Source organism: Gorilla gorilla, chromosome 5 (genome assembly GCF_029281585.2).
Source record: "Gorilla gorilla gorilla isolate KB3781 chromosome 5, NHGRI_mGorGor1-v2.1_pri, whole genome shotgun sequence".
In the NCBI taxonomy this organism is placed as follows: domain Eukaryota; kingdom Metazoa; phylum Chordata; class Mammalia; order Primates; family Hominidae; genus Gorilla; species Gorilla gorilla.
Genome location: NC_073229.2, coordinates 104,601,336 through 104,615,983, shown reverse-complemented (window position 1 = coordinate 104,615,983; position 14,648 = coordinate 104,601,336). Strand labels below are relative to the sequence as shown.

Below are 14,648 nucleotides of genomic sequence, written 5' to 3'. Positions count from 1 at the left end.
TCTACTAAAGATAAAAATAATTAGTCAGGCATGGTGGTGCATGCCTGTAATCCCAGCTACTCAGGAGGCTGAGGCAGGAATATCACTTGAACCCAGGAGGTGGAGGTTGCAGTGAGCCAAGATCATGCCACTGCACTCCAGTCTGGGTGACAGAGCAAGACTCTGTCTCCAAAATAATAATAATAATAATAATAATAATAATAATAATAATAATGATAATAATAGTAATAATAAACTTTGTTAATGCATACAGATATAAATATACATAAAATGCCAAACAAGTAACCAGTGAACTTCAAGACATTAATGATGACTAACCGGAGAGTACAATGAGATTTAGAATAATGTGTAAATGAGCCATATATATTTATTTTCATAATTGTAAGCATTGTTTACAACAATAATGTATTCAGAGTAAAAATGTATAATACAAGCACATAATGGAATCTTCAGAGATATTAAAATTACGCTGTAGAAGATTAATTATATGAAAGAATATTTAAGATGTATTTTAAAATATGATAAAACATGTTATAAAACTATTACAATGTGATGACATTTATTTTTTATAGGAAAAAATAAAGCATAATAAACTTCCAAAATTCAACAATATGGTGGTAGTTTTGTGCGAGGCCAGCGTTAAAAAGGGGAAAGTTATCCATACATTGCTGAATTTGTATATCCTTGACTCCTATTAATCTCAAGTAAACAAACTCATGCTGATCCTCAAATGAGACACTGGACAAAGCTGAGCAGGGTTTTTCAATTGCATCTGGCAGATTTCCAAAAGTCTAACTGGAAAATAAGAAAGAAAGAACATACAAACCACTCCTCTTGCCTGAGCCTGAGAAAACATTTACTCTCTGAATCTACTCTCTGAAGTTTGAGCTCTTAGAGAGAAGGCTGTAGGTCTGATACTCTGTTAAATATCAACCAACATTTGTGCTTCCCCTATCTACGAAGGACTGTATGGTTCTATTGCACAGATAGATCTATTAGAGACATAGATGTTATCTAAAAAATTAGATAACATCACATTGACCTCAAGGAGGTGACAGTCTTGTTAGGCAGGCAATGTAGATGCAAATTTAATATTGCAGAAGAGATACCTTTAAATTAGGAAAATTGCGGGTCACTGTATTCTCATTGTTTGAATTACCTAGATAGTAAATTAGACAAGCGAAATAAACAGAATTGAAGGCAAGTTGAAAATGTAGCAAAAATACTGTCAGCTGCTGAGCAAAGTATCACATTTTAGATTCCCCCTTGGAACTTTCTGATAACGGAGACTAATTTGCTTCCTAAACGATGTGTCCAGTAAAACGTAGATTTTTACCTTATTCAGTTCTCTGCAATAGGCTTCCAGAGTTTTTCGTCAAACCTCTGAACCAAAAATATAAGTCCATGAGTATTTGGTAGTGAGTCTGTGGAAATTTTGTTCTGAAACATGGCCTAAAATGATTCACCCACAATGGCACCTTAGATTCTCCTCGGTGTTGATCTTCTCTCAGATTCCTTTCAACCTACACCACTGGCTTCAGTTTGCCACAACTCTGAGGAGCCTCTTTGGATCACCTGAGCTTAGAATCACATAGTTAGATAAGAAAAATCAATTCAAGATGGATTAAAGATTTAAACGTTAGACCTAAAACCATAAAAACCCTAGAAGAAAACCTAGGCATTACCATTCAGGACATAGGCGTGGGCAAGGACTTCATGTCCAAAACACCAAAAGCAATGGCAACAAAAGTCAAAATTGACAAATGGGATCTAATTAAACTAAAGAGCTTCTGCACAGCAAAAGAAACTACCATCGGAGTGAACAGGCAACCTACAACATGGGAGAAAATTTTCGCAACCTACTCATCTGACAAAGGGCTAATATCCAGAATCTACAATGAACTCAAACAAATTTACAAGAAAAAAACAAACAACCCCATCAAAAAGTGGGCGAAGGATATGAACAGACACTTCTCAAAAGAAGACATTTATGCAGCCAAAAAACACATGAAAAAATGCTCATCATCACTGGCCATCAGAGAAATGCAAATCAAAACCACTATGAGATATCATCTCACACCAGTTAGAATGGCAATCATTAAAAAGTCAGGAAACAACAGGTGCTGGAGAGGATGTGGAGAAATAGGAACACTTTTACACTGTTGGTGGGACTGTAAACTAGTTCAACCACTGTGGAAGTCAGTGTGGCAATTCCTCAGGGATCTAGAACTAGAAATACCATTTGACCCAGCCATCCCATTACTGGGCATATACCCAAAGGACTATAAATCATGCTGTTATAAAGACACATGCACACGTATGTTTATTGCGGCATTATTCACAATAGCAAAGACTTGGAACCAACCCAAATGTCCAACAATGATAGACTGGATTAAGAAAATGTGGCACATATACACCATGGAATACTATGCAGCCATAAAAAATGATGAGTTCATGTCCTTTGTAGGGACATGGATGAAATTGGAAACCATCATTCTCAGTAAACTATCGCAAGAACAAAAAACCAAACACCGCATATTCTCACTCATAGGTGGGAATTGAACAATGAGATCACATGGACACAGGAAGGGGAATATCACACTCTGGGGACTGTTGTGGGGTGGGGGGATGGGGGAGGGATAGCATTGGGAGATATACCTAATGCTAGATGACGAGTTAGTGGGTGCAGCGCACCAGCATGGCACATGTATACATATGTAACTAACCTGCACAATGTGCACATGTACCCTAAAACTTAAAGTATAATTAAAAAAAAAAAAGAAAAAAAGAAAAAATAAAAAAAAAATAAAAAAAAAGAATAGCATATGAGGGGCCTTCAGCTATGGCATTTTCTCTGTTGAGGACAACCTTCCTTAGCATCTCTACATTTTCAATCCTGTCTTTCCTTCAAGTCCCAGGACAAATGCTGTCTCCTTCACGAGGCCCTTAATAATCCCTTCTACATGCACAGAGCTACTGTATCCCAGGAACACCCACTACACAATTTGTGCTCTTCACTCACAGCCTATTAATGTCAGGTATTATATTTAGCACTTGCAAAGATTTGTGCCATGTACCATTGTATCTCCAGAGCTGACCTCAGGAGACAAAACATGCTCAGAAAGTGTTTGTTGAATGAGTAGACAAACCATATATATGTCTTACCACTCTAGAGAGCAAAATCCATGGCACAGTTATCTTTGTAGAGTTCATGGACTTGACCCAAGTGTTGAATAAATGAATTGAGTCTAATTACCCTCATTTTTATTCTGAAGAGACTACTTGGCTTACCCTGAAATGTCTGCATCAGATGCTGCAATGATTGTGCTCAGTTCTAACACTCATAATTTCCATACATTTTTTATTCCCCTTACTCCCCCTAATTTCGCTAACAATGCTTGCATAAGTAACCAGTTAGGCATCTTGCTACAAAAGGAAAAAATTAAGGCATCAAGTCCACTCGATGACAGGTTCACTGGGAACATACATTTGGATGAGGTAATGCTCATGTCAACCACAGTTCCCCTGAGGGATCAGAAGCCTAACACCTTATTGGTAGGGAAAATTACATTTTAATGGGAAGTGAATATGTTACATAGAAAAATTATGAAACAAATCTGACTCTAAAATGCCCTAACCTTTAAAATTTGAGCAAGACCCTTTTAAAACACAGCCAAAAGAAAAATTGTTTCTTGGTTCATTAGTTGATAAGTCAATTCGAAGCACATAAATAAACACATTTCTGAAGCTGACCCCAGATAGGGAATTCGAATTTCCATAGCTACATTGAGTTCACCAGGGAGATAAAAAGGCTTTTAGAGATGTTTCTGGCAAAATATCATTTCTGGAGTCTAATTTTTTCACCGAAGATAGGTTTTCTATGAAGAAGCAATTTAATAATAAAATGAAGGAATGGCGACTCCCTTGGAGTAGGTCCCTGAGAAGTAGATTTTGACAGTTGGAATGAAGTCTTGTTTTTTCCAGCTTTATTGGGGAATGGTTGACAAATAAAAATGGTATGTATTCAAAGCATACATTGTGATGTTTTGATATATGTCTATGTTGTGAAATGATTACCATAATCAAGCTAATTAACGTTAATCACCTAACATAGTTATATATATATATTGTGTGTGTATAGTGAGAAAATTTTAAATCTACTCTCTTAGAAAACTTCAAATGTATAATATATTTTTATTAACTATAGGCAAGGTGTCAGCATTTACTTACCTCTTATGGCAATGTCTAAAAATCCCTAACTCCCAAATCTGACAAGCTCTTTCTCATAAAATTTCAAATGCCTACATGTCTTATTTCTACAATCTTCCAAAAATTTTTTGTTAATAATGTACGTAAATAAGAGAAATAGAAAGTGTAACATAAATATATGTGTAAGTATAATATAGGGAAATATACCTAAAGATGAGAAAAATACATGACTTCCTCCTGGAACTTGTCTCCTGCTTTGTGACAGAAAGCAGAAATTACCTGGTAGGAACTTAAGACATTTTACAAGATGTCAGCACTGGACTGAAGGTCCAAGACATCAACTTAAGTACCTCTGAGATTCTTCTATCAAAAATAGATAATTATGACAAATTAATACATTTCATATCCTTTTAAAACTCTTCTTTGATGTTCTTCCTGGTTCTTTCCATTTTGCCAGCAGTTCCAGCCACAGTGGCTTGTAATGTGAGGTCACATCACAGGAGGCAATGGAGACACAAAGCATCTACCCTTCACAATCTCCCAGTGAAAGCTTCTGTGTCCATCCAATGTGTCTGGGTATTTGCAAAACTGTACTTGGTTTATTGTTTTCCTTATTTCCTCTCCTACTTCCCTATCGGCAAGCAGCACTTTCCACACAAATGTAGCAGCAAACTGAAAAGCAAACAGATTTATTTATTTTATTCAAACTCTTGCTAAATGTGCAATTTGTGCCAGAGAGTATCCTCATCACTACTGAGAGATTGCTAATATGTTTACATGATGGGCTTTGCCTATGGGTGGAAGGAGGGATGGAATCAGAGATAACCCTGAAGTTCTGATATTTCAACCTAAGTTAATACAAGCATTCATGTCTCCATGAAGAGAAATGACAAAAATCAGAGAAGGAAAAGGTTTTGACAGAACAGTATTAGAAAATTTGATTTTAGACTTGTGCTGTGGTTGAGTTGCCAGCATATTTTCCTGGTATACAACATTCAGACATTTTGACCAGTTGTACTATAGTTTGGAAAGCTGTGAGATTTGTGACAGAAAATGGTGTAAAAAGAGAAATAAATCAGATGTACAAGGTGGAAGTATGTCTGTATGGATTCATATGCCCCTTCTGAGTTTCTCAGGTTTACCTGTTTCAATTTTCAGCAGCTTACTTCACTTCCACTACCAATGCGGGGCTCTGCAGTCAGCCTTTTAAAACTAACCACGTTAAGCCCACAGTCTCTGACTCCTCTCATCTCTTCTAGATTTGGGGAAATGCCACCACAGGAAGTGCATCTGGCTTCCCAGGAGGCTGCTAAAGGAGCTGAATGACCCAAACTGGAATGCAAGGTAGTTAACACTCTCTGGTGCTATCTTGGCCAAAGAGAGGCAGGGAAAAAACCTGGGCAGCCCAATTTCCTCTGTCTTACTTTCTCCAATCAGCCTGCATAAAGAAGTCCTGTATGACTGAGTGTAGGCACCTACCAAATAACAGTAGGTGCTCTTTGCCCTGCTTTGTGAAGAAGCCAACGGAGGGGTAATGCTTCACCTTTCTTGGCTGCACCACTTACCTTTTCTCTTGTTCTCACTCTCCTGGGATTTAACTCCCAATAAAGCACTAGCACTTAATTCTTACCTGAGGCTCTATCTTCACTATCCTAGAATACAGAAACTAAGATGTACTGCAAATGTGGAAGAGTAGTATAATGAATATTGTGGCCTTTCTTCTGAGGTGAAATTTAATGGTTATGTTGGAAGAATAGTATGAAAGAAGTGTGAGGAATAAAGGGCAAGCAGTCTCCTTTCAATTGTTCAGTGAATGGCCTCCATTGGGCAAGACTGAGGAATTTTTATTGGATATTAAGGTTTTCTTTTCAGATAAGGCAATGGAGCAATTATTCATAGAAATTCTAAGGAAGTTACTAATTTAAAATTTTATTTCACAAATAACAATTAATAGAGCTAAGTGAATCACTAAAGATTTAAAGATGAGGCTGGGCGCGGTGGCTCACACCTGCAATTCCAGCACTTTGGGAGGGCAAGGTGGGTGGAACACGAGCTAAGGAGTTCAACACCAGCCTGACCAATATGGTGAAACCCCATCTCTACTAAAAATACAAAAAAATTAGCCGGGCGTGGTGACACGTGCCTGTGGTCCCAGTACTCAGGAGGCCGAGGCAGGAGAATCACTTGAACCCAGGAGGCAGAGGTTGCAGTGAGCCAAGATGATGCCACTGCACTCCAGCCTGGGTGACAGAGTGAGACTCCACTTCAAAATAATAATAATAATAATAAAGATTTAAAGATGAGAGAGACTCAATGTACTTGTAATCTGTGTTTGATGCAGGCAGACTCGGTCTGGTAGAAAGTGGGAGGGCACCTAACTAAGACTGGAGTGGTGGTGGAAAACCAGAGACTGTGCTTTGAAGGATATAGGAGTTATTCAAAGAAAGTAGGGAAGGTAGGAGGAATGAGCCCAAGGGAATGCTGGACACAATATTTCAGACATAGGGAACAGCAGATGGACAAGGCCCAAAACTTACTAACTGCATGCCTTTGTGTACATCACTTTACCTGTCTGAGTTTCATTATTCCCATATGTAAAGTGAGGAAGATAATACTATAGTGTGACGAGGCCATGAAAATTAAATGAGACAATATGTGTTCAATGTTATGGCATATAATAGATGCTTATGGGTGGTAGCTGTTTTTCTTTTAAGCCTTGAACATAGCCAAACCACTTTCTTTCTATTAGTTATGGATAGGAACTTTAAACAAACAACAAGGGCTAAGAAATCCCAGAACCTTTCAAATTTTGGAAAAAAAAAAGTATATTGAAAATCAAAATATTAGAAGCTCAAAACCTCAGAGCATCTAATCAAAGACATTTCTCTATCTTTTAAACTCCTCACTTCTTTGCTTTCAGATAAATTTCACTCTCATCTGTTGGTTTCCTCCACATCTACCTTATAAGGACAACAGTTTGTGTGTGAGCCTGTTTGAAGTCTACCAAGTCATAAGAATCAAACATACTTTTCATTGCCAAAGAAAAATATGTAGCCAAACCCTAACACAGCTTGAACTCACATGGAGTATCCTTTAAATTCTGAGAAATTTTTCAGTTTGGCTAGAAAAACTAGTACCCCTTCAAAATTCAATACTTACCAAAAAGAAAAATCCAGCAAAACAAGTCTCTTTTCACTTTGCACATAAGAATTAAACAAAATGTCTGTTTAATAACAAAACCACAATTCATAACAGATAATTCGAAATATGTTTGCACTTACTTAAAGCTTACAAATAAATCTAATTTAGGGAAACATGCAATTTTTAGTTCCTCACTTACTCATCCTTCTTTTTTGTTTTAATTGCGGGTGGGTGTCATTCCAAGCACTCTGAACTGTCCTGTGGAATTCAGAAAGTTCATCTCTGCTCCGTGTTTGACAAGCTCCATTTTTCATGCGATGGCAGAAGACTGGAGACCTGAGGATGTGTTCATGGTGGCTTGCTCCCAGTGCATCACAATCTGGAGAGGCCTCCGGCAGAACTATAGACAAATAATTTCAAGCTTCATTTGGAAGAAGAAAATCTATGGAAATATCAAGTCCTCTTGGCACTCTGTAACCACTGACAACCTTGATTTGATTCCCACAAATTCATGGAGCATCAGGTCCAACATTCTGGATTCTACTTGAATTCCCAAAAGCCATGAATGTTGAGTTAAGTATTTCCCTGGCTTCAGAGATTATGGGGGCCATAATGCCTTCAAGAACCATAAAAGTTCTCTTTCATACTCCCTTAGAAGGGCACGGAGAAGACTCCTGAAACACTGGCTATGTGCTTTCAGGGCCCAGTTTGTGGCTACTGTAACCTAAAATTAATTGTCTATTATCTCTCTATCATTCCCATGTCTGGATGTGAGCTGAAGGTACATCAGCTAAGAAAAGTTGCCCAGAAATCCTCATCTGATGCTTAGTGACTCTGAAATAATGCACGATATTTGAAGCATCTTCTTCTTCTTGGGTTATAATTCCACAATTAATTAGTTAATTCTAAAACATATGTGTTGAGTGCCTACCATGTACCAACTATTGAGAAAGACATTAGGGATATGATGTTGAAAAGATATAGCTCATGCCCTCAAATAATTCTTGAAGGAGAAAGATAAGTAAATAGGCATTGAAAATATTTTTTCATAAGTATCATGAAATATAAATGCATCAGATATCATAGAAGTAACAAGAAAGAACTCCCAACTTAGGCCTAGAATTGAAAAGAGACAATATGTGTTTAATGCTATAGTATATGCTTAAAGGTAATAGCTGTTTTTCTTTTATGCCTTGAAAATAGTCAAACCACTTTTTATTTTTTATGGATAGGAACATGAAATAAACAGAAAGGGCTAGGAAAATCCAGTACCTTTATAAATTTGAAAAAAAAAAGTACATTGGTAATCAAAATATAAGAAGTTCAAAATCTCCAAGCATTTGATTAAAGGCAGTTCTTCTCTGTCTTTTAAACTCCTCATTTCTTTGCTTCATTTTCAGGTAAATTTTGCTGTCATCTGTTGGTTTTCTCCACATTTACATCATAAGGACAACTGTTTGTGTATTAGAAGCCAGACAAACAATGAGACCAACAAAGAGATTATTCCAGGAAGAAGGAAGGGCATAGGCAAAGACCCAGAGGAAAAACAGAAAATGGCTCATTGAACAACTTCAAGTATCTTAATATGGCCATAGGGTAGAGTACAAGAGGAAAGATGGAAAACACTAAAGCTAGAGAGATTAAAAAATAAAAAGAAATCAGAGCATCCAGGACTTCTTTACTTGCTTACAAGTTTGACTTTATGATTAGGATGATAGCAAATTTGGGGAGAGTTTTCATCAGGTGAAAGAAATGATCAGATGTCTATTTTGTAACACTTTGTAAAACTCTGAAGCATAGAGAAAAGAGTCAGGGAAAACCAGTTAGGAGTCTAAGGCAGTGATCAAGAAACAGACAATGGGAGCCTGAACTGAGACACTGACAATGAATATGACCAGATATGGATAAGATGAGAGAGGATTAGAATATAGACACAGTCTTGGATATTGATTATTTGTGGGAAGAAATGAAGGTGGACTCAAGAATGGTTTTTGAATGAGGCAACTAGGTGGTAGCATTTATGGAAACAGGAAGAATAGGAGAAGCAGGGCAGAACATAATGAGTTCAGTTTGAACACATTAAATGTGGGATACCAGAAGAACATCCAAGTAAAAATATCTAGTGAGGTGTTGAAATAGAGATTTTGATCTCAGAATATAATTGACTTTTAAATTCTTTATCCCATATGTAGTAGTTGATCTCATAAATAGATTACGTCACCAAGGGACTATGTGTTTAGTGTTTAATTCTAACAAGATCACGACAAAATCTCAGCAAGACCAACTATTAAGAGATTGGTCAAGAGCCATCATAAGGTAGAGTGGAGAATCTCTTTGAGAGTGAGGAATCTCAGATGCCAAGGAAGAGTTCAGCTCTGCTGAAGAGTTTCACAGAGAAGGAAGACTTTCACAGAGAAGAGTTCAGTCAACAATGTCAAAGTTTGCAGAGCAGTCAAGAAAGATAAGGTCTAAAAAGTGTCCACTTAACTCAGTGTAATTTCAAGCCAAGATCAGTCTTGTTCCAAAAGTATTAACTCAGCAGAGTTTTGAGTCACTGTGGGATAGAGCTCATCAGGTTTTTACAATAGTAACAAATGCTTCATGTCTCTTATTATTCATAACTGAAATATACCACTAAGTCAGGGAGATCCAAGTCTCTTCAACTTCAATGTTTTGAGGATAAACCTAAAAACTGAACTTTTCCTGAACAAAAAGGGCTTGGGCTATTTTTGTTTTGCTTCCTTTATCAAGTTGTGAGCCAATGCTTGGGCATTCTTTACTCAGAGATGTAATAAATTTACTCACTGTTTAGGGTGGGGTATTCCAGACAGCTTTCCTGCTGTGTGTCCTTAAAGTGAAGGTCAAATAGAGTTCACTGAGAAATGTAAAGCAAGTGCCTCTGCATTAGTATTTGTTTTGTTCAGCAATATCCATTTATAATTAAGAAAAGTTTTCTCCACGTTTACTCCTAAAGGATATCATGGACAATTTTATTATTGTCTTAAATACATTATCTTTGATTTGGAGTTGTGCAAGACATGCTCAGTATTACTTGTGATATCTCAATTGGAAAAATAAAATTTGTTTTTTCCAGAAAGTTCAAAGGTTCTTGCTGTTAAGTATTGCTTCATCATTTAGATATATCTTGAAGACTTAAAAATGTATATTTAGTAATGATATTTCTTACATCTTTTCTAATATGGAAGCCATTGGGGTAAAATCAATACTCTCATAGCTCAATATGGAACAATCCTCAAAAACTATGGAAGTACATGAAGAAAGTATCTTCTGCCAACCTTTTTTACTGAAATTCCAGTTCTGTTGACAGTAGATGATCTTTATCTATTTGGGATGGCTTTGGAAATGGCTTATGGATCCAAGATGTCATAATGAATTGGAATAACTCAGATCATCGAGTAATTCCATGCAGTTACATAAGCTTGACATTCAACCTTTGGAAGAGTCAGTAAGAACCTCAGTTACATATTTGGAAATAAAAGTGATGGAACAATTCTATTTCCATAAAATTCTCAGGTTGCCAACTTTCCACAAGGTGAAGCATTAACAATAGGCCAATGAGAGTGTACCAAATACTTCTATTTAATTTTAATTTAAGGTTTTAAAAAATTATTAATGTGGTAAAAACATTTAATATAATATCTACCCTCAACACATTTTTAAGCATACAGTACATTGTTGATGATAAGTACAACGTTGTACAGCAGATCTCTAGATTCATCTTGCTTGCCTGAAGCTTTATGCCTGATAATTAGTAATTCCCTATTTACCTCCACCACCAGTCCTTGGTAACCACCATTGCTTTCTTTGATTCTATGGATTTGACTATTTTAGATACTTCATATGAGTGGAATCATGCAGTCTTTGTATTTCGGTGGCTGGTTTATTTATTTTGCTAAATGTTCTCAAGGTTCATGCATATTATTGCATCTTAAAGAATTTCCTTCTTGTTAAAGGCTGAATGGTATTATATTATGTGTATATACCACATTTTCTTTATCTACTCATTTGTCAATAGACTTTTGGATAGTTTCCACATCTTGGCTACTGTGAATGGTGCTGCAGTGAACACAGGAGTGCTAATATCTCTTTGAAATCCTAATTTCAATTCTTTTGGATAAATACCCAGAAGTGAGATCACTGGATCCTATGGTAGTTCTATTTTTTATTTTATGAGAATCCTCCATACTGTTTTCTATAGTGGCTGCACCACTTTGCATTCCCATCAACATCGCACAACGGTTCCAATTTCTCCACATCCTCAACAACACTTATTATATTTTGTGGGTTTTTTAAAATAACAGTCATCCTGACAAATGTGACTAATATCTCATTATAATTATAATTTGCATTTTCCTGATGATTAGTGACATTGATATTTAGCTTAGTTTTTTTCATGACAGTTAGGTGATTTTTTTTTCTTTTTTTCTCACAGTGAACTCCATAGAAATTCAGGTCAACATTAGAAACAAATTAATATATGAATATAAGTCTCAGTCACCCCATCCCTCAATGTCCACATGTAATCAAACACTATTAGTAATAATAACTATCATTTATTGATTACTATAGTTACCTGGCTAAGCACTTGTCATTAATTATCTCATTTAACTCTAATCACAACTCCATGAGGGATTTCTGTTACACATGCTTGATACATGAAGCACCTGAGGCTTAAAGAGGTTAAGTGGTGTCACACGTATTCACTCAGTTTGTATGTGGCCTAGACAGGAATCCATTTCGAATCTCTGACTTCAGAGTCCAAGATCTAAACCACCATACACACTGTCTGCCTTCACAGAGCTCTGCTGCTTCTTCCATCCACTAAACAATAACTGGAAAAACTAAGACATTCATACACGTGGACAAATTCACATAAAATGCCCAGCCTCTGTCATGTGCCCAGATTCCCACAAACACTTTTTCTTTAAAACTTGATTCTGGCTATTTGTTTGACCCATGAAGTGAAATTAGGTTACTGCAGACTGATTTATTATGCATTTCTTCTCTCCAAGAATAAGTGAAGCCTTCCTTTGATCTGCAGAAATTGTGCGGAAAAAATTAAGATGACTGGCAAAATAGTCCTTCCTTCAACACTCCTGGCTTTTCTACGAGAGTTTGCCCCATTCAGTTTTTCAACAAGCCTTTCTAAGACTTCATTGAACTCAACCTATAACTGGGTTCTGTGATAGACACAAAAGAGAATAGTTCCCTGCTTTTAATGAAGGTAGTAGTTTATATAGGAAGACAGTTAACTTACGTGAAATCTATGTCTATATACAAGTTTCAGCTAATGCACTCCAAAATACACAAGTGCTGAGAATAGCAGAAAAAGGAGAAAAATTGCCCATATTTCCAGATATACAAACCCTTTGTTTCTCATCTTAAGACACAGATGAAAGGGGAAACATTTGTCTTTGATTTCCTGGCCACTGGCACTTTTGAGTCTTTGCAATTTGTGAGGTTTCTACACACTGGGAAGCCGTAAGAGGGCCACAAATAGGATGAGTATGTTAGCAACAAGTAAACCAAGGTAAGCATCTTTGTCTGACTTCCCGGTAGATGAGACAGGTCTCAGCCTTCAGCAGTTTTATGCTTTCCTGCAGGACTCTACACAATTGTACATCAGTTCAAGCAATTGCATTAGCACAGGAGTGCTGAGCTGTTCCAAAGAGAATGAGTGAGCCAATAGCTATAGCTGGCAGACAATGAAGGGAAAATGTGCTCTGAACACTCAGTGACTCACCCAAACAGACAGGAGGGAGTGTGTGCCAATTTAGCCTGGACACACTGCCAGAGCTCACACACTCAGCAGGGTCAGGATTTGTAGAGGAGGTGAGTTCTGCTGCAGTCCAAGAAAGTCAAGCAATAGCTGCAGGGTACTAGAAGGGTGGCATTTTTCTGCTGGTGTCAGCATTAAATTCCCATACTTCAAGGGTCCAGGGACTTGCCTCTAAAGAAAGCATAAGTCTGAAAGGCAGCACAGGTGGCTGACCATTGAAAGTTCTATTCACGTGTCCCAAGCTCACACTAGGTATGCCATGTTCAGTAGTTCTAGTTGCAAGTCACATTCCAGCTGAGATTACTTCCTATTTCATTTTCTTATGTAATTTAAAATGCCACCAAATTTATCTGTATGCTTCTTGTTTACTCTCTAGCTACTTATCGGAAAAAGGGGTGTGTCACATAAGTTTACAATATAAGTGGTTGTGTTCAGAAATCTGTTTATGATGAATAAGTCTAATTGATTTATTCTTTAAAAATACAGTTTATTGTGGCCAACATGAAAACAAAACAGAAATGTGTTTGGCTGTCAATACAGCATAATGAACTCATATTTTCCTTCATGAGAAGGCAGAAGGATCAAGACAGAAGATGTACTAGTCCTAAGAAGGGAAGAATCCTTTTTTTCTCTGAAACACATGTATGAGAATGCATTTACACTATAGCTTTCACGCTTTTAAGCATAAGAATCCCTCAAGGAGCTTATTAAGAATGCAGTAAGAATCCTCATAGATTGTGATCTAGTAAGATTCTGCACTTTTAACAAGTACCCAAAGTGATGCTGTCTTACAGTATATTAAGCCACTTAGCAAGTGGCATTTAAAGGACAACTGGCAGGACCTTCAGGCTAAATATTATCTTCATACTTAAATGCTTAGCTGCTTTACTTTGAATCTTGAAGGCTATTTTGTTTCTGGTAGGTAATGGAGAAGCGGAAAGGAGTGCTACACATGCTTTACACCTTTGTAAGGTAAACTTCTACTGGGGATTAAGTGGCAACCAGCTAACAACAATAGACAGAAATCTGGGAGCTAGGAAAGGAAGTGGGAATGATGGGGCAGGTGAGAGACACCCCCAAAGCTTTGTCAGAGCCACAGCCTCTTACCTGAGCAGGGAAGTACCTTGGATTTTGTTGTTGCAATTGTTTTATTCAACATATAGACATCCAATATCTACTTTGTGAAAAGCACTATGTGTTGTTGTTTTAGGGTTTTTGTTGGTGGTGGTTTTTTTTTTTTTTTCTTTTTTTGAGATGGAGTTTCGCTCTTGTTGCCCTGGCTGGAGTGCAGTGGTGCCATCTCGGCTCACTGCAACCTCCGCCTCCAGGGTTCAAGAGATTCTTCCACCTCAGCCTCCCGAGTAGCTGGGACTACAGGCGCCCATCACCACCCCAGACTAATTTTTGTATTTTTAGTAGAGATGGGGTTTCACCATATTGGCTAGGCTGGTCTCAAACTCCTGATCCACCCACCTCAGCCTCCCAAAGTGCTGGGATT

At 37.3% G+C, this 14,648-nt stretch overlaps 1 protein-coding gene across 6 annotated transcripts in view; it reads right to left on the bottom strand.

Annotated features, from left to right (window-relative positions):
* The window catches only part of BCKDHB (branched chain keto acid dehydrogenase E1 subunit beta), a 377,315-nt gene that overhangs the window by 6,328 nt on the left and 356,339 nt on the right, over nucleotides 1–14,648 (bottom strand). For 2 of the 6 annotated variants that reach the window (XR_010134302.1, XR_010134305.1), the window contains exons 14-16: nucleotides 10,156–10,225; nucleotides 7,550–7,750; nucleotides 294–4,881 (exon numbers count right to left, since the gene is read on the bottom strand). The gene's annotated coding sequence lies outside the window, so the exon portion shown is untranslated. Of the gene's footprint in view, nucleotides 1–293; nucleotides 4,882–7,549; nucleotides 7,751–10,155; nucleotides 10,226–14,648 lie in introns of those variants that run through there. The other 4 variants (XR_010134301.1, XR_010134304.1, XR_010134303.1 and 1 more) reach the window with 3 other exon arrangements.